Below are 21,453 nucleotides of genomic sequence, written 5' to 3' on the forward strand. Positions count from 1 at the left end.
GGTGGTCTGCAGACTGCTGATGGGAAATCTACTCTGCTTTATATTTTCAAAAGTTGATATGGCATCACAAATGCTGGAACTCTTAATACTAATCTTTAAGGCAACTCAAATTCTTCTTTCTGAATGACTCTTCACTGTCCTCCTATTTCCTTGATCTTCCCACTTCTCTCCTGATGGTGGAGAAGTAGCCCTGCAGTTTGAATACTTCTGGTATAGCAGGGAAGCAATACTGTCGACGATAGGTTACAGATTGGTCGACTTGCTAATTATTACATATAAAGGCATAGAATTGTCGCTCAAGGTGACAGTTTGAACAGTACAGGAGAACAGTAATACGAAAGTACAGTAATACAAAAGTACATGGTGATATGATTTGTGGTGCATATGTTTCAGTGGAGGAGAGTTGTGATTTACCTGAGGCCTATTAGTGTTTCTTGTCAAAGAGCCAGCTTTTCACTTTAGCTCTGAAAAACCAGAAGGAAGGCTCAGCTCTGATTGTGAGGGGGAGAGAATTCCAGCTTTTGAAGGCCAAAACTGGGAAGCTAGCTCCTCCTGCCATTTTTTGTTTGAACCTCAGGATTTGGGGGCAGTGAGAGTAGAAAGATCTGGTGGGTCTGGCAGGTTCCATGTAATGTCGCCACAAAAATCTCGCCATGCAAAAATATCGCCGAAAAATGGCCGTTTTTTGTAGTGACATTATTGCATGGAGCATGCAGGGGACACCCCCGCAACCCCCAAACTTTTTTTGTCTTTTTTTTTTTCAATGGTTTTTTTTTTTGCCCCTGTTTCCATATATATGGTCACCCATATAATATTGCTGCTACCTTTTCCCGGCGATATTAAACACGGCGACCATATATATGGGGATAATATTACCTGATACCGTCTGGCAGGATGGTTTTTAGAGAATTTGTCAGCCAAATATTTAGGGGCGGTGTTTGACACACTTATCAGTGATAACTAGAGTGCGGAGTGACATCCTGTCGTGCACAGTGAGCCAGTGGGCGTCCCATCTAATGGTGAGATATGGTTGGACCGGGTTATGTTTAACGCTGATCCCAGGGCATTATTCTGTAGGACCTGCAGTCTGTTGAGGTTATGCTCTGAGGAGCCTAGGAAGAGAGTATTGCAGTAGTCCAGCTTTGATAAGACTAATGCCCTGGCTAACATGATGCAACTGTTGGGGGACCAGTATGGTTTGCAGGCATTAATCAATTTATTGGTATCGGCTGTTGTAGAGGCAGTGGCATTTACTTGTTAAGTGAGAGTGCGGAGTCCAGATAGACGCCTAAGGTTTTGACCTCCTTGGCAACTTTGATGGTGTGCCCGTCAATGTTGATGGTCGTGTACCGTGTGTCGAGTTTTAGATGTGCTTGCGAACCAGTTATCAAAAGCTCAGTCTTCTCATTCAGACATAAGCTGTGTGCAGCCATCCATGCCTGGATTTCAAGCTAGATTTAGTTTATCAATTTGGATTTATTTTCATGACATCCAGTCAGCGTAATGAGAACTTGGGCGTTGTCTGGGTAATTCGTATGTGACACCTATGTTGTCAAGACGATCAAAGAGGAGCTTTGAGTACATCTTGTAGAATGTCGGAGAGACGCACAAACCCTGTGGTACTCCGCAGTGGATGGGGACTGGATCAGCTGACGCTGAAGGTGCAAAGTCCTGGTTTGAGAGAAATGATTGTATCCGTTAAGAAGCGTTTGTGGGAAAGGCAGCAGCTGTGGTCAGATGTTCTGTAAGGATTTGTTGATCGACAAGATCAAATGCTGCATATAGGTCCAGTAGCAAAAGGATGGCCAAGTAGCCGTTATCTTTGGCTTCATCCATTTGGATTTTTAACTCCAAGAGGGCCATTTCTATACCGTGTCTCGGTCGGACGCCAGATTGGCGGAGACCTAGTAGGTTGTTATCCTCCAGATGTTTTTGAATTTTTAGGAGAAAAGGGGCGGTTGTAATGGGCCTATAATTGGTCGGTATGTTAGGGTCCAAGTTCTTTATTTTTTATTATTTTTTTATTTTTTTAAGGACTGTAATGACCGAGCCGGTATTGAAAGAGGAGTTCATCACAGCAGCAATGAAGGGGGCCAAGTCTTTGGCGCCTTCCTTAATGACTGGGGCAGGTCAGATATCATCCTAGGCCTAAAACCATCAAGGTGCCAGGTACATATTTTCCACTTCCTTCCGCGTGACTGAGGAGAAGAACGAAGGAGGGCTGGATGGGGGGGGGGGGGGTCATCCAATGGGGTGTTAAAGTTGGAGCTATTGGCCAGGCTTTTTTTTTTCTTCTCTATTTTAGTTTGTAACATTGTTATTTTGTCAGCACCTTTTTTATTTTCGCACACCAATCTGCATCCTTGACGCATGCTTCTGTTGGTGGAGCTGGGGTCTCCAATTTCCTCAAAATGCTGGAGAGCTCCTTGGTGCCAGATTTTGCATTTAGTATTCTGTTATTGTATGTCTCGTGAGGATGGCCGATTTGTATTTGGAAGCAGCTGAGGCGAACACGGCCTTGTTAGGAGTGGTGGGCGATTTTTCTCCACGTGACTTCGGTAGCTCTTTTGGCATTGCGGAGGGTTTTTAGTTCAGTAGTGAATTTATTAAGCTGGGCTGCAGACTTAGCTTTATATTGTTTGTTTGATGGGGTGATGTTATTTAAGGCCAGTTCTAGGGTGCCATTGTATAGGTCAACCAGTTTATCTGAGTCTAGGTTGTTGTAGTTGGTGGGTCTAAGATAGCGTGGAGCAAGGGTCGTAGGTTCTGTAGTGTTATATTCCGGTTGTTCCTGGAAAGAATTTGTGGGACAATGGTGGAGCTGGGATTGGGGCACCCACTCTCCTGAATGGAGAAGGAGATTCAGTGATGGTCTGACCATGCAATTGGCTCATTCTGGAGTATTGTGGGTGTGCAGTTAAAATCAGCCAACCAATCCAGTGTTCTGCCCTTGTTGTGTGTGGGCCTCTGTATTTGTATTTTGTATTTTATTTATTTGTATAGCGCACTAGGCCTGAGGGCAACCAGGTGCATATCTTAAGGCACAAAGGTACAAAAAGTGGCATTGATACAGATAGAGGCAAAACATTTTAAATTCTCAAGCAGAAAAGTGGCAGTAGTACGGGAGTAGTGGAGCAGGTGGCTTAGGCTGGTAGTAGGTGGGGTGTAGAGGATAGCCAGAGCTTGGCTTTGTGTTTGAAAAGCGTGGCGGATGGGAGGGTTCTGATGGACAATGGCATGGAATTCCAGAGTTTGGACGCGAGGACTCGGAAGCTGAGACCTCCGGCAGTCTGTAGGTTGTATTTAGGAATAGTAAGCGATTGTGCTTGGGCAGATCTTAGAGTCCGTGAGGGAATGTACTGAGAGAAGCGGGAGGTTAAGTAGATAGGGGCCTGGTTGTTCACACATTTATGAGTAAGAGTCAGTGATTTAGCGAAATTCTTTGGGCAACAGAGAGCCAATGTAAGCTCTTCCTAGTTTCAGAGATGTGCGCTGATCTAGGAATATTGAGGGCTGCTCTGATAGCATTGTTTTGGGAGATCTGCAGTTTGTTGAGGTTGCGTTGGTTGGTGCCTTGATAAAGTGCGTTGCAGTAATCAAGTTTCCCTGGATGCGATGTTTGAAACCCAGCTGGGAAATGGTTTTCCACAGAGGTAGCGTTGGTGGTGTTAGGGTCGTGGAGGCCCAGGATGAGGTCACCCATCAAGATAATTTGCAAGCCTGGTTTGGTATTTTGAGTTAGTAGGTCCGTTATGTCTTCCTCGAAGGAAGAGATGGGACCCGCGGGTCGGTAAATTAGATGTAGCAGTATCGTTCGGGTAGCTGAGAGAGGGAGTTTAGCTGACAGTTCTGCTGAGGGGAGGGAGACCTGGGAAGTGGCTCGAAGACCAATGTGGGTTTTGGCAATGAAAGCCACTCCCCCCTCCTTTGCCGGTGTCTGTCTGGTCTGATGATGGTGTAGCCCTCAGGGAGAGCTAGCGAGAGGGCTGGACCTGTTGCCTGGTGCAGCCAGGTTTCGGTGATGGCGAAGAAGTCTAGGTGGTTACTTGAAATGAGATCAGTGATATTGAGTGCATGCACAACTAGTGACCGTGCATTGAGGGCTCCTTTGATGGCAGGAGTGTTTAAGTGAGGAGCTTCCTTACGCTGGGGTGTAGGTAATGGTAGGCTGGTGTTATCGTTAGGTGGAGTAGTCTCTGCAGGTACTGAAGCGGGCAATGTGGTGATGATTTTGAGTGAGGACGGCCGACCAGTAGGCCTGGTGAGGGGCATACTGATAGGGAAGCGGGTCCTCAGTCTCTCATTTCTAGAAATTACAGGATAAGGTATCAGTGGAGTGGGTAGTGAAGTGTTGGATCCATTCCGCAGGGCTGGGTGCCAGTATTTTAGTTCTGCTGTGCAATAGTGATGGCTTTGTGAGAAGTGGGACGAGAGGGGTTAGGAAGTTGGTGGGATCGATGGTATGGAATAGCGGCAGAATTTTGGCCATGGTGAGAGTGACTCTGCGTAGGGTGGCCATGTGGGCAAAATAGACTATCCTAGATTAGGTACAGAGTGTATGCTGGAGTGGTAATACAGAGTGCAATAAAGTGGGTACAGGGAGCAGCAAGCTGGATTCAAATAACTTCTGCAAGGTTCATACCACCTGTACAGGATAGGCTAAGAGCACATGTAGGGCAGGTTAATATCAGACTAAATATCACTGTTGGCTAAATGACACAATATGCTCAAGACTACTGAATATCACAGTGGGCTAAGCATTACAGTATGGATCACGAAATATCACATTGGGCTAGATGTAGAGCTCAAGGACACAGAATCACAGTGGGCTAAGCATTACATTATGGAGCACTGAATATCACATTAGGCTGGATGTCACAGTAGGCCAAGTAATAGTCGGTAAATGCGATGAGTCGGGAATATCGAAGTAAGTTCAGGATCACAATAAGCTACGAGTTACGGTAAACATGTATGGTGGGTCACAATGTGGCTTTGGGCCGCAAAATAGGGTAAAGCGGCGGGTGTGTAGAGCTCACAGAGTGTTAATTGACATCCTATGTCGAAGTCAGGCATAGCTGTGGTTGGACTGCCTCAGGGTTCTTGCGACCAACGAAACAGGTAGCCTGATACAATAGTCAGTGGTGCTGTGCAGTATGGTGGCAGGGAGTTGCACGGATAGTGTGCGAACTGCGTGTACGATGCCGGGGTACTAGAGTTTTCGTCCCGGTGGACTCTGCGCTAGTCGGGAGGGTAGAGGACTGTGAATTGGTGTGGGAGGCAAGTGCATTGGAGATTAGTAGGCCAGGTGCGGCATTAAGGGCAAGTATAGGATCGTGGTGAGAGGACGAGTGAGCTCACCTGGGCAGATTAGGCCCGTAGCTCACCGTGGCGAACAGGGCCACACAGGGCCTTTTTCTTGGCTGCCTTCTGTAAAGTCATACATTTATTTTAAGATGAATGGTTTGATCCTTTGCAAAGCATTAAATGGGTTCGAGACCATCACTGCCAAGCACAAGTAAGTAATGAAGATCTCCTTTACCATCACCCTACCATGCCTGCCACTTCCTTTCAGTGACATTAATTTGCAAGAGTTACATGAAAAATCATTTTCAAGTCTGCTTTCGTTCAACTGGTCGATAAACGGCTTAAGTACTAAGACAGATTTGCAGACCACTTCAGTGGGTCCAGCATCATGGACATCTCCTCATGGCCACCGAGAGTATCTGCCCTGTTGGCATTAGTGTTGCGCATATACAATGCAGCACTACAGCTTAGTACCAGCCCTCCGTAATACATGTTTAGAATTTGGTGCATAGAGGTCTAAATAGACAAAAAGGCGGAGTTGTGTCGGAGGCGGCCTTGATGCAACGCTAACCAATACGCGCTGCATTCAGAGGTGCGGCTTGACATGGCTGAAAGGCTGGATGCACGTATGCACGCCGTAGAGTCCTTTCCTTGACCCTTTCTTCCATCACGGTGTGTCGGCTTGAGCAGCTCGTGAGCCAGCACCAGAATACCAGCGTGCAAGGGAGATCGAGGAAGATCCCTGCAGCCGCCGGGTGCGAGAACCAGGTCCCTGCTGGGGGTGTGGGGCACATACACAGCATTTTTGAGGCGGTGGTGTCCTGAAGAGCGGCTCAATAAACAGAGCCCAGGTAGAAGGATCCCCTGTGACTTGGCGTCCCCATCTCACACTCTGGCAAGTAAGGAACAGGAAAAGTGGGAGGTTAAGATATATACCCTAAGAGAGATTAAAGGGCCCGCCAGTGGCCTCCCGGGTTTTGTTCCTTGGGTTGGTGATCTGAGTGGCAACAGGTGCGGAAATAGCCGGTTTCTCCCCCCTCCTCCCGTCTTACCCTGTGTATTTCTTTCTAAACATACCTCCCTGGCCCCCCCCCTCTCCCTACCAAGCTCTTTCTCCGCCCACCCCCAATATCAAGTGATTAGAGGTGGTCACGGAAGCGGTCAGCATGACTAGGAGGGGGCATCAGGTTTGAGACTATACATCTGTGGAACTAGCAGGTATTATAAAAACATTAGGAGACTACGGGCTTGTGCCTTTGATCCTGACGTGGAACAATAACGGTGTGTAGTAAAGTGAGCACTGCCGATAGAATCCTGCAAATCGAGATTTGTTTGGGAAATCAGATCGTCAGGGGTACTTTTAGCGGTCCCCCCAATCAGGAAAGGACCAGAATCACTCCGTATACAATTTAAGGAAAACCAAGTCAAGGGCAATCACCTGGGGCCTTGCTAACAAGAAGGTTGAAATGGAAAAATCAAAATCTGAAATAAAAGCAAAGAAAACTTAGGTCAATCAAGGTGCGATCACTAAATTTTTTCCTCGTCGGGAAATAAATTCCACCACGATTGAAGAAGACATAACTGTTCAACGTGAAAACGCCTTATTGAGTGTGTCAAACTTTGAAGACATTGATAACTCACTATTAAACCTAGGTTTAAATATTCAAAGAAGCATGACGCTGCAAACTGAAGCAAGGCTGAGTAACAGTGGAATAAAGGCAGACAGTCGACCACACCTCCAGGGACATTTACGGCAGGAGGAGGTTTGGATAGATTATCTATCTCACCAAACCTAGCAATAGTCTCAATGGAAGACGACCCCGACGTCAAAATAGAGCGTTTAGATAAATCATACACAGGGGCAGCCGAGATTGCTGAGATCCAGTCATCAGTAGCTTCGCTACAATTTGCGCTCAAGATCTTGCTTAAAATGTCGGGGGCGAATCCTGGCCAACACGGACGTTCTAATTATGGAAAATAAGGGGAGATTGATATCTGCAGAAGACGCAGAAGCAAACATCTCTGAATCTATCCATATAGTAAGTGAAACCGAAGAGCAACAAAATTTGGAGATCAATCAGGAGGTGAGCTGTCCTGATCCAAAAACAGAAGAGGCTAGCAAGAAAAGCAAGCAAGGGCAAAAGAGCCAGCGCCATACTACCAACAACGTCCAAGCACAGTGCGACGGGAATGCCCACCAAGAAGAGTAGGAAAAGATTAGCGAGAGCTAAGAAAAGGAAGGCAGCCAGCGATGGCTATCTCACCAGCTGCCTGCTACCTGAACAAGCCGCTGAACACGAACTGGAAGAGGAAGCAGTGATCGTGGAGGTGGAAGAGGTGTGCAACAGTGTTGCCACTGACATGGCTATGGCATTAAGTCAACCTATAGTGCTGGAAGACTCGGCAACTAAAGCAGCGGCCACCACGGTCAATAAAAGCGAGACGAAAGGCAGCCGTATATGTCTGATCAAGAATCTATATCAGATTAAGGACAATAAATGGATATCACGCTCTGAACTTTTGACAAGACTTTACTCTGTTCCACAACTGCAGGTGCTAAAATCAGATGACTTTCAATTTGTGGAACCCCTGAAAGGCCCTAATCCTAATGTCTCTGCGTTACACTGTAAGTTTTTAGCTACTGCTGAACTATTAAGAAGCTGTAAAGGGGAATTAAAAACAGTGGACGTTGAAGTGTATGCCGACCTAAATGAAATAGATCTAAGTTGCCCGGAGGAAGAGGTAGCTATTCCCCTGGAAACAGTAGTCTGTCAAAATATATCTAAGGACAAGAAGATGGATGCATCTGATGTCCAACAAGTACTGAAATGGTATGTCGATGCTCTTCTTGAGATTCTATTGAAACAATGAGATCTATCTATTCTATCTTGGAATTGTCGGGGCTTCTCGCACCTACTCTCATCGGAGGGCTCCACGAAATTGCTTGACAAATGCAGCTGTTTCTGTTTACAGGAGACATGGGCCATAGACCCCCTAATTTTAGACGGTTACATGTTGTACCACTCGTCTGCCAAAAGAGGTGGCAAAGGCAGGCCTTTTGGTGGATTGGCTATAGGCGTGACCAATACTTTGGGCTTGAGGCAGATTGACTGCAATCTTGAAAGCAATATGCTTGCAGTCTAAGTGATCCTCGATGTTAAGGACTCCATGGGCTCATTCCTGCTGGTGAGCCTTTATAATCCACCTGGGACAATGTTAAATGAACAATTGCAAGACTCGCGGGAGTGTAAAATGTTGAATCCTAAACTGAAAGAAAAGGGAATTATGGTTCACAGCAAAAAGGTCCTTGAGCGCGGTGCATGGGAATACCTGTTCGAATCTTGGGATATGGTAATGCTTAACGGCAGAACTATCAGTGACCATCCTGGGCAACATACATGGTCAAATGGTACCTCTTGTAGTACGCTGGATTATGTATTTGTATGCCCTAGGTTCCAAGAGCAGATTGAAGACATGAGTTATTCCCAACAAATGGAGTGACCATGCAGTTCTAAAATGTGCAATGGGTATTCCCAGAAAACAGTCTCAATCCAGTAACGTAGGTATGGTAAAAACCAATAAAGCGGGTACCAGGATTTCCTGGTCGGACAAAAATATATTACTCGCTGCTGAAGCTCTGCGGACAGTAGAATCCAAGTTGCCCAATTTTAATGTGATGTCCATCAACTCCATAGAGGATTGGATCTATGCTTTTGTAGGTAAACATGCAGTAGCACCTATGGAGTTGATGTTGGGCCGTGATGGGAAAAAATTGCCATTTGATAAAACGATCAGAGACATGAAACGTAACTACAGAGCTGAGCTACGAAAGGCCAAGAAAATTATGGCCCATGGAGAAGCATATTTCCAAAAAATCAGGGAGATCAAAAATAGGTACACGTCGGCCATTAAGGCAAAAAAAAGGTGGACACGGTACTTTCCTGGCAAAGATTGGTTAAGACCATATGCGAAGGAAAGACCTCGTAATATTTGGTCCCTCTTGGCCGAGGCACTGGGTGTGCAGAGGGGGGCTTTGGTCAACCCCATTGAAGCTAGAGTGTGGGTAAAATTCCTGGAAAATAGAAACACAGAGGACGAGGAAGTAACAATATTGGGTAGTCCCCCATTAGAGGACCCATTTCTCATATCACATGAGCTCATTCTGAATAAAATTAAAGGGACAAAATCCTCACGATCACCGGGACCCAACGGACTGGCCAATATTGTTATGGAATTGTACCCTGAGTTCTGGCCGAGTTTGTTGGGCATACTATTTGAGAAAGTTCTAAAATCATGTAAAATACCCTGCTCTTGGCAAACGGCAATATTAATCCCCGTGTTCAAAAAGGGAAACGGACTCGATCCAAGCAACTATAGGTTGATTTCAATGCTAGACATCGCAGGAAAGATATTTGCCTCATTTCTGCTCAATGAGTTAGTCATGGGCTGAGGGCTCAGGGGTACTGTCTAAATTTCAAATTGGGTTTAGACAGGGCTATTCTACCTCTCATAATATCATGGTAATGGACATTCTACGAACCAGAGCACTAAGAGGAGGGGCGGCTTCCCTTTACGCCCTGTATATAGATTTCGAGGGGATTGGGTCCTCCGACGTATTCCATATCTATGACAGGTAATGTCCACAGCTGTGCTGCTTCGGAAAATCTTTGGCGTCTGCGTCCTGCGTCGATGCGCTGTCCCCGAGGACCTCCTCCGACGGCCGACGTCACCCGATGTGATAAGTAGGACGCACGACGCCCATAGCCTCAGTTCCGTTTTTTTCCGCGAACGTGTTCGCTTCGTGAATCTCGGTACGCCTCGACTCGTTGGAGTTTGCGGTTTTCAATTCTCGGTTCGTTGAACCTGTTCGGTTTGTTGTGAAGACCTGTTCGTGGCGATGTCTTTCTCATCTTCAACCCCGCGTCCGGGCTTCAAGAACTGCGGGGACTGTGGGTCCAAGATGTCGGTCACGGACTTGCACGACGCCTGCCTCTGGTGCCTCGGGGAGGCCCACGATACGGACGACTGTCAGCTGCTAGTCGCTCATGGCAAAGGCCTTGCGGGAACGCAAGAAGCTGCTGTCGGTAGGCCGGGTGTCTAAGCCCCGGAAGTCGAGGTCTGCGGGGCTTTCGACGGATGACTCGAGGGGTGACTCTCTGCGTCATCGCCGGAAGTCCAGTGGGTCTCCTTCCAGGAGTCGGTCTCGCCACTCCTCCGCCTCTAAGAGGCATTCCCGGTAGCGCCAGCATAGGTCGCCTTCCCCGCCCGTCTCCCTCCATGCAAGCGACACCGGAGGAATGGGCTTCCTTCGGGAAGCAGATGCTAGCGATTCTTGAATCGCAAGGCACCGGTCCGTCTGCGCCTCCGAGTGGGGTCGGTCGGCACCGGTTGAGAGACACCGCCCGTACGCCTTCAGGCTCGGGTGGTCGGCACGGCTCGCGGGAGAGGTCCCGCTCGGACAAGGGTAGCAGTTCTCGCCCGTGCCAGGTCCCGGTCCTCGACGCGCTCGAGACCGCGTGATCCTGTGCCGTCTTCGAAGAAGACGTCGACGCCTGTGGCGGCGAGGTCGTCAACGATTTCTCTTGAGGCTCCGCCTCCGATGGGGTCGTCGGCGCCTAGGTTGTCGAGAGACACGCTCGGATCTCCGGCTTCGAGGGCTGTGTCGATGCTGCCGGCGCTGCAGCTGACGGCGACGCCTTTTCTGCCGGCGCCGACTCGTTCGGCGCCCTCGACGCCTTTCGAGGCGGTGGTGTCAGAGGGGCCCCGTGGCACGGGGTTTGCCCCTAGAAAGGCTATGGATAAGGTCAGGCACTGCTTTGGTCCGCAGAGGTCTTCCTCTCCCCGCCTGGAGTACATTTCAGAGGGTGATGAAGGCTCTGATGGGGGCTTGGTTCCGTTTCCAGATGAACTTATCTCGGGCCATAGCCAGTTTGATGATCTGCGGCAGTCGCTGCATGATGCCAGTGGACTGGACTCCTCTCCGGAGGTGGAGTTTTGTAGGCCGGAGCCTGGCACTCATGCCGATTCTTCATATCGGCGCCTTGTCTCGGGTCACCGAGTACTTGGGTTGGTCAGCTCCCCCAGGGGAGTTCGTTCAGGATGATCTCACGGACATCCTTGATCTCGGCCACCCCACTGACCCGGTTTTGCCTTTTCATATGTCGCTGCAGAGAAGGGTGGCGGCAGCTTGGACTGCTCCGGAGAGTCTCCCGGCATTGGGCAAGTCTTTGTCGCGAAAATACCGTCCAGCCAGTAGCGACCCCTGCTACTTGTCTAGGCACCCCACTCCGGAGAGTTTGGTGGTGCAGGCGGCTATGACCCCGGCAAAGCAGGTGTCGTATCCTATCATCCCTCCGGATAGGGACGACAAACGTTTTGACGGCTGGGCGAAGAAAGTGTTTTCTTCAGGGGATATGGCGCTTCAGGCGGCCAACTCCATATGTGCCTTGTCTCGTTTCACACACACTCTGTGGAACTGTGTTGCATTAGCGGCTGAACATATTCCCGAAGGGGACGAACGGGATGGTTTCCTTGCTATGGTTCAGGATGGCAAGGATGCTGTGTGAGGCCGTTCAGTCGGATTTGGACTTGACAGATTGTGTCAGCCGTTTCATGGTGGCGAGCACCGTAATGCGCAGGTTCGCGTGGTTGTGGAAGTCTGGGTTCGCTCCTGTTGTGCAGTCCCGGCTCCTCAACATGCCCTTTGACGGTGAACACCTTTTTGGCAGCAAGGCTGACGAGAGCCTTGAGAGGTTGCAGACCTCCAAAGCTGCAGCGAAGTCGTTGGTTGCTGCAGTTCGCCAACCTCCGCCTTTTCGTCCTAGGGGACAGCAATGGAAGGGAGGTTCCTTTCGCTATTCCTCGTCCTTCAGTAAAGCGAGGGGAGCTAGCAGTCAGAGGCCATCGTAAGAGTGCCAGAGGTGGAAACAAAGGTACTCGAGGTGCCAAGGCCGCTCGGCAGTTGCCTCTTTACCCTCAGGCAACGCCGCAGCCGCTACCACTCAGTCATGAGGCCAGGTCCCATGGTTCGCCGGTTGGGGGGGGGAGGCTGGCGCAGCATCTTGTAGAGTGGCAAGCCATTACTTCGGATGTGTGGGTTCTGGAGATCATAACCCACGGCTACTGGCTTCCTTTTCGGCAGAGGCCTCACGACAATCCACCAGGGAACCTCTCTTTGAAGTGTCCGGATCCGTCCCTTGCGCAGGAAATTCAAGCCCTGCTGGAGAAAGGCGCCATAGAACTGGTGCCTGTAGCGGAGATGAACAAGGGATGGTATTCCCCTTATTTTTTGATTTCAAAGAAAGACGGGGGAATGAGACCCATGATGGACTTACGCGGTTTGAACAAACTCCTCAGGAAGGACAAGTTCAAGATGGTTACTCTTTCTCAAGTCCTCCAGGCCCTTCAACTTCAGGACTGGTTGGTGTCTCTCGACCTCAAGGATGCTTACTTCCATGTGCCGATCCATCCCAAGCACATGAAGTACCTGAGGTTCGCGGTTGGCGACTCGCACTTTCAGTTTCGGGTCCTGCCGTTCGGATTGACCTCCGCCCCGAGGGTTTTCACCAAGCTCATGATGGTGGTGGCAGCACATCTCAGGAAAGGGGGGGATTCACGTCTACCCGTACCTGGACGATTGGTTGATCAGGGGGAGCTCTCCCGAGCAAGTCCTGGATCATCTGTCCGTCACCTGCCACTCCCTTCACAGGCTGGGCTTCTCCCTCAATTTAAAGAAGTCCCATTTGACACCAACGCAGCGGCTCTAGTACATCGGAGCAGTGCTCGACACGTCCCTGGGGCAGTGTTTTCCTCCCCAGGTGAGGGCTCTTCACATTCAGCAGATGGTGCATAAGTTTCAGTTTGCCCAGGATCTCCCAGCGTCCGAGTTCTTGAGACTGCTCGGCCTCATGGCATCCTGCATTCTTCTGGTGCCAGAGGCTCGTCTGCGGATGAGATCTTTGCAGTGGGCGCTCAAGCTTCAGTGGTCTCAGTCCTCCGGCAGGCTGTCGGACCCTGTTCAGGTGCCGCCCTCGGTGGCCCGGGACCTTCTGTGGTGGGCTGTCGAGGGCAATCTGATGAAGGGGGCCCCATTTTGGCTGCCCTGGCCGGAGGTGACGATCGTGACGGACGCACCCCTCACAGGATGGGGAGCTCATGCCAACGTGTTGACAGTCAGCGGTCGTTGGTCTCCGTCGGAATCCAGACTCCATATCAATCTGTTAGAGCTGAGGGCCGTCAGGCTAGCCCTGAAGACTTTTCTGCCGACTGTGCGCGGAAAGAGTGTCCTGATTCTAACGGACAACACGGTGGCCATACACTACCTCAACAAAAAGGGGGGGGGGGGCAGGGCACTTCCGCTGTGCAGGGAGGTGATGCAGCTCGAATTCTGGGCCATCCAGCAGGAAGTGTCGATCTCGGCTGTTCATCTGGCCGGAGACGACAACGAGACGGCGGACGCTCTGAGCAGGCAGAGCAGGCAGAGCTTGATCTCTCACGAGTGGGAGCTGGCTCAGGAGATTCTCCTGGAGATCTTCGCCCTTTGGGGGACCCCTCAAGTGGATCTCTTCGCCTCCAGTGTCAACCGGAAGTGCGAAAGGTTTTGCTCGCGGGAATTTCCTCCAAAAGGAGCCTTAGGAGACGCGTTCGTGGTGGAGTGGTCATTCCCACTGCTGTACGCGTTTCCTCCAGTCCCCGTCATCCCGCAAGTGCTGCGGAGGTTACGGAGGTTCGGTTCCCGGATGATCCTCATTCCTCCGGCGTGGGCCCGGAGGACGTGGTACCCGGACCTTCTAGACTTGTCCATATGCCCTCCACGTCGTCTTCCCTACCGAGATGATCTGCTCTCACGGGAGGGGGGGGTCAGGTTCTCCATCCATAGGTCAGATCCCTCAATCTTCACGCTTGGCTTCTGAAAGGTTGAGGTATAAGGATTGGGACCTCCCTGAAGACGTGATGGAAGTGTTGCTCTCGGCCAGGCAGCTGGCAACAAAGTCTCTGTACCGTTGCCGTTGGAGAAAGTTCTGCAACTGGTGCAGAGTTCAGAATGTGGATCCTTTTGAATGTGACATTCCCATGGTTCTGTTTTTTTGCTTTCTTTGGCCCACAGGGGCTTGCAAGTGGGGACCATTAAAGGTTACCTGGCGGCGCTGTCCATATTTAAGCACGCATCTGAAGAGTGTTCCTATTTTAAGATTCCTTTAATTTTGCAGTTTATGAAAGGGCTCACTAATGTGTTCCCTCTGTCACCTTTTTTGGTGCCAGGTTGGGATTGGAACCATGTTCTTAAGTTTCTTATGGGTGCTCCGTTTGAGCCTTTACATTCTTGCCCTTTGAGGCGGTTGACTCTGAAAACAGCGTCTTTGGTTGCGGTTACTTCCGCTCGCAGAGTGAGTGAGTTGCAGGCACTTTCAGTTAAGCCACCCTTCACTGTTTCAGAAGGACAGGGTTGTCCTTAGAGTTTGTCCTCCTTTTCTTCCGAAGGTGGTTTCGGAATTTCATTTGAGCCAGAAGGTTGTTCTTCCGGCGTTCTATCCTCCTCCACATCCTGGTAAGGAAGAGGAGAGGCTCCATAGGCTTGATCCTAGGAGAGCGTTGAGCTTTTATATTTCGCGCACGTCCCGGGTCAGAGTGGACAATCAACTTTTCATTGGTTACGCTGGAAAGCGTTTGGGACAAGCTGTGACGAAACAGACTTTGTCTCGTTGGATTATTTTAGCGATCTCTGAGTGTTACCGCTTGGCGGGTAAGGACCCTCCGGCTGGCTTGCGGGCCCATTCTACCAGGGGAGTGGCTGCTTCTACTGCCCTGCAGAGGGGAGTTCCTATTCGTCACATCTGTGATGCAGCCACCTGGGCTTCAGTACATACTTTTGTACGTCACTACTCCCTCGATTCCATCAGAGGGCAAGATCTGGCCTTTGGCAAGGCAGTTATCTCTTCCGCAATTTGATTGGGCATGCTAAATTTGTATTCTAAATTCTTTCCCACCTCCTTGCTTGGTACTGCTTTGGGAGTCTGTCATAGATATGGAATACGTCAGAGGACCCAATCCCCTCAAAGAACAAGTTACTTTCTTACCTGGTAACGTTCTTTCGATGGGATGGTCCGACGACGTATTCCATATCGCTCCCTCCCTGCCTTCCCCGCTGCAGAATTTCTTTTGCGATTGCAGCTTGCGTTCCGCAAGGCCTTGTGTGTCTGACTGGCAGAAAACTGGTGGCACACGTTCTGTGAAAAAACTATCACTGAGGCTATGGGCGTCGTGAGTCCTACTTATCACATCGGGTGACGTCGGCCGTCGGAGGAGGTCATCGGGGACGGCTCATCGACTCATACGCCAAAGATTTTCCCAAGCAGCACAGCTGTGGACATTACCTGTCATAGATATGGAATACGTCGTCGGACCATCCCATCGAAACAACGTTCCCAGGTAAGAAAGAAACTTGTTCTTCTCTGCGGCATTTGGTTCCATACCTAGAAGCCGTCTGTGGAGAAAATTAAAACTAATGGGATGTCCGGAAGGTTTAATATATTACCTAAGACTTTTACACCTAAATAACTCGGTCAAATTGAAGTTAGATCAGGAAGGTCACACTACTGACAGCGTTGCCCAAAATAGGGGAGTTAACAAGGTTGCGTAACAACACCTCTTATTTATAATCTGTATGTCAATGACATTCCGATGCAATAACTGCTGCTAGCAACTGTCCTCCTAAAATCGGTAAAGCCAGTTGTCCAGTATTAGCGTACGCAGACGACTTGGTGATATTTGATTATACCATCAGTGGGATGCGTAGATCGGCGGTTGCATTGTGGGAGTATGCAGAGGAGAATGGCCTTAGTACCAACCTAGAAAAAACAAAGATCATGAGATGCACTAAAAAGAAGGTATCTCGTGTGCATCTTACAGCAGGTTTAGTGAACATCTCCTACGTCCCCCAGTACCGTTATTTGGGCATAGACTTTGAAGTCTCCGGAGATTATGTGGCCTGTAAACAATCACGCTGCATTGAAGTGGCTCAATTGACTGCCTTGTTCTATAGGTTTACTGTTAAACAGGGCGGCTTTACTTTGTGGGGTACTCGCCAACTCTGTCCAAGCTTTTGCCCTGGCCGTAATTTATGGACTGGAAGCCCTTCTTGAGTCTGATCTAAAGTGGTTACAGGTGATAGAAGGTAAATTCTGGCATTATATTCTTGGCTTACCTCCCTGTGTTCCTATGGCCATTATTAGATTAGAACTTGGCCGGACTTCTTTAAAGGCCTTAGTATTGAAGAAGCGGCCTTCGTTAGATCTAAGAATGACCCGTGACGCAAGCAATGGATTACTAACAGCGGTCCATCAGGTATGCTCTATAACTATTGATCAGATGATCAATCTGTTTCGTGAAATAGGTTGGCAATCCAGAGATGGCTGCTACTCAGAGGAAGTAAATAGAGCGCTGAGCAAACGTATAGACCTCTGGGACTGGTTAGAGAATTTTGAACATCTTAAGAGTCTGAGAAGTTATCAATTTGTGCAATACAGATTGTTTGAGTTTAGGAAACTCCAGAGATATCTGAACATCTGCCCATCAGCCAGACTCAGACGGTTTATCCTATTGCTCAGATTGGAGCAACTACCCACAATCATGATCACGGGGAGAAAAGACAAGATTGCTGTTGAGCTGCGAATATGTTGCCTATGTAAAATTGAAGAGCAGCTGGAGACGGCAAAGCATCTGTTGACCGAATGCCCTGAGATGGCGAGTACATTTTTCCCCCTCCTTGGCAGCTATGTTCATGAAACCACGTATGCCCTGTTCTGGCACCATTGTTTGAATTCTAACAGTATACGCTTGTTGACAGCACTATATACCATCTGGCTGAGAGTTGAAGTTAGATTGGATATAACTCTTTAGGTGATTACTCCAATTTTGTATAAGGCAACTATTAAGTTGATTGTATGAAATGTATGTGTATAGATTTGACATGTTCTGTTCTTTTTTGCTTTTCCTTATTTCGTAGGATATGCATTCTCTGTATTTGTATCTAAATTTATACTTGTATTATGTATTAACTTTATATGTTATTTTAAAATTTGTGCAAAGTTTATAATCTAAGCTATAACAATAAATATTATTATTAAATGGACAAACGGCAATGACCATTCTTTTCCAAAGGATTTGTACCATGAAATATTGCTCTATAGGTCCAAACCATGAATGCTTTTGTCGAACATCCATGTTTCCAGTATTTCTTGCTGCCCTGGGTCCGGCAAAATCTTTAAAAGCAAAGTCTGCTGTGTCGTGCCAGCACGGATCGTTGTGATTAAGTGAAGTGTTACAGCTCCCTTTGCTCCCTTCTCTCACCTTAACGGCCAAACAGCGTGGATTCTAATGTTTTAGCGGTTCTACGAGTACTTGCTGTGATATTGGCAGACGTTTTGAGTGTCAAGCCCATATAATTGTAATTTTAAATACTAGGGTAAATGCAGCAGAAACCAGGTATCATTTCTTGGCTGCCAATCTGCACTTCAAGCAGCAACTCCTCTAAGGGTGCTTTCAAAATCCATAGTCCCAGAGTAGGCACCCATCTGTTCAGTGCCTGCCAGCCGCGATTTTGCTGACAGATGAGGAATTAAGCCTGGTACATTTCATTTATCCCCTCTTTCTCTGTACACTGCCTGCTGCTGTTAGGGCAAACTACTGTATTAGCAGAGTAAGCATTATCTCCCGGGCTAGCCGTGGTGGGAGACCAGTATGTTTTGCTGGGGCAGTCGTGCACTATTCAGTGACCGATCCATCCACTTGGTAGCACAGCCAACAGCCAACAGCCACGGAGCAAGAAGGGACGTGCATACAGGTAAACGTGTTGTGCACTTTTGGTCTCCAGCAAGTGTTCCTAATGGCAGTTCAGTCGGCCAACTGTGCACTTTATAAATGGTGTATCTCCCGTGTTTATGGCAATACACATTTGTGCCTGTGTATGGGGATCCTGCCAGATCTGTCGTATTCATAGACTTAGTTTTCTCGCTGGTTGTTTATCTATTTTTGTAGAGCAGTATATCCATCATTTAAAAAAGTGCGAATAAGATTATAATTCCCCGGGTTTCTGTTGCGTTAACTCTTGACTCTGCTCCAGATCGCTTGATTTTGCGTTTTGAAACGTGCTGTGGTAACTGCACAATTTAGGATATTGAAGAGCACGGTTAATGGGTTTGAATGATGGCTGATAAACTGATAACCACTAGCAATTAGGTAGTTGAAGTCTGCAGGAATGTATCGGGATGCACTACATAAACTGTTGTTAAAATGTTGCAGATCCCACTTTAGGTTTAAATATTGTCTTTTGTTAGAAATGATGCCACGAACGTTCACTGTGATCCTTTCAGTGACCACCCCAGGGGATGGTAGCTAGAAAAATGCATTTATTGCATCATAACTACGTTATGCTTAATTAAGAATTGCAATTTAGCTGCTAAGCCTATAGAATTCCAGTGGCGAGGGTCCATATTGTACCCCCGTTATTGAAAATCATTTCTACCAAAATTAGTTATTTCATATACATCTTGCCATTGGGATACTGATGGAGTTTACGTCAGATTTTGGATAGTGGCATTGTTTTTTGCTTTGGGCTAATTGAAATAAATATGAAATTAACAGCATGATGACATTTCGGCTGTTAAATGGATTTGTAATTTGAAACTCTTTTGGCACCCCTTAGTACGTTTGAAAAACGTACCGTTTTTCCTTTTTACCACGGAAAATTGTTCTAGGTTGGAGGGGACTGCACTGTTAAATCGCCACTGCTTTCCTCAGGGGAGGGAGGCAGGGAGGGAGAGACACACTAAATACAAAGCTACACAATGAAACCCATACCCGTTTGAATGGTTACTGGAATTCTGATTCTTAAATGGTCCTTTCAAACTGTTAGATTCGTATTTTTGCTGCTGATGCAGTGCTTCGCTGCTTTGTTACCCACCTCTTTTGGGCCGACGAAACATTGCAAATGTCAGGAGCTGGGAGAACACAGGAGGGTTCAGTAAATTACTTTCAACCCCTGCTAATGAACGGGTCTTCCAGAGTAATCTGCCATGTCGGAGGCTGTACTCCATTTTACTCTGCAGGCCTGCAAATAGCTGCTCACCTGTAATGACTGTCCTCTGCGGTCTTCACGTAGTACATTGAAAAGCCTGGTGTACTTCACGTTTGAATGATAAGGTAGAGAATATTACACCACTCTTTTAAATAACGTTAACTTGGCTTTATCGTTCAGAGTTTTTGAAAATTATGCTATATCTACAGTTTTTATGTTGTGAATCTGTCCAAAGTTTTTGCCACCGGTTCAAGCTCCATTACATGCATAACAAATTTAGAAAAATTGGGGAGAAAAGTCCACAATAGGTACTTGATCTTTCGGTGCCTGCCCTTGTAATGAGTTTGATCGTAGAATTAGAAGTTGCCCAGTTGGTTCGTATTGCACGCACCATTTCAAAGTCCTAAATTCTTATTACCCTAAATCCCTGCTGCCTTCAACAGTTACCTTCCCATTTCATCTCCTTACTCTCTCCAACATTGGTAACTGATTCTGCCAGTGACTGAATTAGCTTTTATCTATTTGACCTATGCTTTTCCACCTTATGAAATACTGTCATTTCGGCTCCCACCCACCTCCCAGTGGGTGTTGCTCAAAGGACTGTTTAGGCTGCCTTTTTTTCTCCGATGCTTCTGTTCTTGACCGGTTTCCCTGATTACCCATTTGCTGACTGAACGCTTGTGTTGGGAGTCCTCTTGTTGCTCTCCAAACTATTTTCATATTTCACGTACATTTTGAGCGATTTCTGTCTCAACGTTTGACCAGAGGTCGACTACCGACAGCGAGGATCCGCTATCAACGAAGATCCTACTACATCGCTGATCTTTCCAGAGTTTCAAGAAGGCCCGGGCTTGGGCCTGCATTGCGCCTCTTCGCCATAACCCGAAGAAAAGAGATTTCTCTTCGAACTGTGTGCAAAGTTTGGATTGAGGAATGTGTATGTCGAACATCGACAACATAAGCGCCTGAATTGCCGGCATCCTGGACCATGATGAGGGATGCAAGGTCTGCTGGGTATTTTTTGAAAAAGACGAAGAAAGACTGCTACGGCATGCTGGCGACTTGGTTGAAGTCAGGTGAAGCCCCTGACTCTGTTTCAGGGCAGGGCCATGCTTCACCCAGAAATAAACTCCCTCAGAAAAGAGGTTGATGCCCTATGATGATGCCCCACTCCCAGGGGTCCAAAAGAATGCCATGCTGCAGGTCGTTGCTCCCACTGTGTTTGCGGCTGTTGCTGTTCCCAGCGCAGGAAGGACAAGGTCGCTGTCACCAACTACTTCTACCGCAAGCCTTCCATTGAGGGGTGCTGACTCATATCAAACTCTGCTTACCGTCAGTGAATCGATCATCGAAGGAGAGATCAAAAGATGGCCCCTCTCTACCCCCGTCGGCGACGCCATCATCATCATCATCTCAGCCGGCCAGAACAACTTGGTCACAGCGCCAACGGCCATGTCAACGAAGGCTCCAACCATCCCGTTGACTGTCTCTTTGGCTACCTCGTCGGCGGTCATCACTTCTTAATCGAAGGGGGGGCTGGCCACACAGTGGTGTCCACGGTCACAACAGCTACTCCTAGTGTCACTACCACCAAGACGTGAGGCAGCTACTGTGATGCTTTTGAAGGACCCTGGAATGGGGACAGCTCCCCTGGCCACTCCGGCCCAAAGGTCTCTGGAGAGGGTAAGGGATAAGGCTCCTGCAGACCCTAAGGATACATGCCCGCAGCTGCCCCAGAGAAGTTGGTGCAGCTTTATACCAGCTGGGTGAGGATGATCTGCCCGAAGACTATTTAGACCACGAAGGGTTAATGGACCTGTCTCAGTGGGGGGGTCCCCATGGAGGGAGTCTGGTTCACTGCTTCGCTGAAGACTCATCAGTCTTGAACCTCCACAACTCGTTCCTTTCAAGCCTCAACCGATGGATATGTCCTTGGACATACTGCGAACGCTGCACGCGCTGGTCTTGGAAATCCAGCAGAGACTGCCTCCTACACCGGGCCCGGCAATGTCTTGGAGCCCTAATGAAGACAAAGAGCACTGCTCCTCCATAGCGGGATCAACTCTAGCAAATAC

The 21,453-nt window shown here is 48.3% G+C and overlaps 1 protein-coding gene across 2 annotated transcripts in view; it reads left to right on the forward strand.

The window, feature by feature from the left end:
* The window catches only part of MLLT1 (MLLT1 super elongation complex subunit), an 870,086-nt gene that overhangs the window by 280,294 nt on the left and 568,339 nt on the right, over window positions 1-21,453 (forward strand). The window lies entirely within an intron of this gene.

The sequence above is a fragment of the Ambystoma mexicanum genome, chromosome 1p, assembly GCF_040938575.1.
Source record: "Ambystoma mexicanum isolate Mex_15411 chromosome 1p, UKY_AmexF1_1, whole genome shotgun sequence".
NCBI classification, from domain to species: Eukaryota; Metazoa; Chordata; class Amphibia; order Caudata; family Ambystomatidae; genus Ambystoma; species Ambystoma mexicanum.